Below are 2,269 nucleotides of genomic sequence, written 5' to 3'. Positions count from 1 at the left end.
ACTAAACACACCTGGATGCTCCCTGTTAAATTCTGTACTGATGTAACTCAGATTTAATCTGAGGTCATAGAATGTGAAGCAGCTCAGTTTATAAAGATTTCATGAAAATCAGACAGAGTGAGACCTCTTTCAGATTACAGTTCTTTACACTGAGTGAACATCTGTCAGTGAGTCTGATCACCATGACAACTGATGACCTCCCGGCATCCTGTGGGCAGGTACGACCCGGCAGCCGCGGGACGGCGAGATCTCAGGTGTGGACTACAACTTTGTGTCCATCGAGGAGTTCTTCTCTCTGGAGGAGTCCGGAGCGCTGCTGGAGAGCGGCAAATTCAAAGGTATGGAAACCAACCGCAGGGAGGGAAACTGGTGTACCGGCCCTTTAAGAAGGCAGGTAGCATGTAGCGCTGCTGCAGCTGGACTTCTGTCTTTCTGCGAAACAAAACAATAAGAGGATTTAGTCTCTAATCCTGGAAACCTGCAGAACAGAAACCTAGAGCCCAACACACACACACACACACACACACACACACGAAGGTGCATTAGAATCACCACCGCTGCATATTAATCTGCCGGGATTAAAGAACTGAAATACAAACAGCTGCTTCTCTTCCAGCTGCAGTTTGGGGGAACTGTGATGTCCTACAGGGGGCGCTGTGAGCATCCCAGTGTTCCCAACCCTCAGGACTAGAAGGATGACCTTTTGACCCGGCAGGTCCAGTTCAGATTTCAGAATCATTCAGATCCAGTTACTGTCACTGCAACCCTGACTTCAGTTCAGCCTCATTCTGACCTCTGACCCAGTAATCGGGGTCTTACCAGGTGTAAATGAAGCTAAGGAGCTAGCCACTTGTTCCTTCCTCCTGAACAAGCATGAGGCGACAGTGGAGAGGAACGACTTCCTTCTTCTACCAATAAAATAGAACGATGATGTAACGTGGTGGCGCCAAACGCCTGACCCCGCCCTGTTTTCATCCAATCACAGGGAACTACTATGGAACGCCCCGCCCCGTCCACATCGGACCGGAGAGCCCTCCAATCACGTACCAGGAACACCGCAACCTGCTGAGGAACTTCCGGACTCGGAGCAAGTCTCTGAGCAATCTGGAGAAAGCCGTGGAGGAAGGAGACAACAGCGAGGACGACGGCGTGCCGGCAGGTAGGGCGCAGATAAGCTCCGCCCACCGCCGTAGGCCAGGTAGGGTCGTAACAGGGCCGCTCTCCGCAGGCTCAGCCCCGCCCACGGCGCTGCCGCTCAGCCAATCGTGGGACTCGACAGTCGGGAGCCGGGAGGGAATGGAGAATGGAGCCGGAGGAAGAGGAAGAGGAAGAGGAGGACCTCCACTTCCTGAGAACTGGGAGCTGGCCTACAGCGACTCAGGAGAGCCATACTACATCAAGTAAGAAACCAGTCAATAGTCAATCAAACCAATTACCTAATTACCTGAATTGTCTGGTTCATTACTGGATCCAACATGGCGGCTGCTGGACCTGGATGAGGGCCGGCCCAGTCACACCTGGTCCTCCGCCAGCAGGGGGCAACAGCCCCACTCACCAGAGGGAACCAGTTAGACGTTTGAGCTAGTTTTGTTGTTGCAGTGCCACCTTGTTTTAGATGTTTCTCCCAGATTAAACCAGTTGAAGCTGACGCTAATGACCGTTAGCTCCTACAGTTAATCAGCTGATCATGTGCGTCCACAAATCAATGCCGCCCTGGGTAACTGCCCATCTGGCCACGTCTACTGCAAATGCAGAATCACACAACACCTTCAAAGTGAACATTTGAACCACATGGGGGCGCCACTGCAGCCTGTTCCCAGAAGGTTTAATATGGAGTAAAGCAAGGGGGCGCTGTGATGGCAGGAGGTCCACACCACTGATCCCAGTAAGCACCATTCAGACCAGTAAACGGACCAGGAGCCTCCTCAGCGCCGCGCTGCCCACCGAGCCGTCAGGACGCGAAGCTTCATTTCCTCACTGTCAGATCTGGATTACAGGTTTACCATCAAACATGATGAAGATGATGATGATGATGATGATGATGTCATAGATGAAGAAAATGTTTTTCTGTTTTTCAGTCATGTCTCGAAGACGACCAGTTGGGTGGATCCTCGAACGCAGAGCAAAGAGACGACGTCCACCGCAGAACGTAGAGAATCATCATTCTTTATTTTTCATTCAGCATGTGGAGCATTACAGTCTGCTATAGATAAACTTCCTGTCTGGAACTATACTTCCTGTCTGGAGCTATACTTCCTGTCTGGAGCTA

At 51.4% G+C, this 2,269-nt stretch overlaps 1 pseudogene; it reads left to right on the top strand.

Annotated features, from left to right (window-relative positions):
* The window catches only part of LOC103460241 (membrane-associated guanylate kinase, WW and PDZ domain-containing protein 3-like), a 28,333-nt pseudogene that overhangs the window by 8,661 nt on the left and 17,403 nt on the right, over positions 1-2,269 (top strand).

The sequence above is a fragment of the Poecilia reticulata genome, unplaced genomic scaffold (genome assembly GCF_000633615.1).
Source record: "Poecilia reticulata strain Guanapo unplaced genomic scaffold, Guppy_female_1.0+MT scaffold_212, whole genome shotgun sequence".
Lineage (NCBI taxonomy): Eukaryota > Metazoa > Chordata > Actinopteri > Cyprinodontiformes > Poeciliidae > Poecilia > Poecilia reticulata.
This window is presented reverse-complemented; position numbering and strand designations above follow the sequence as displayed.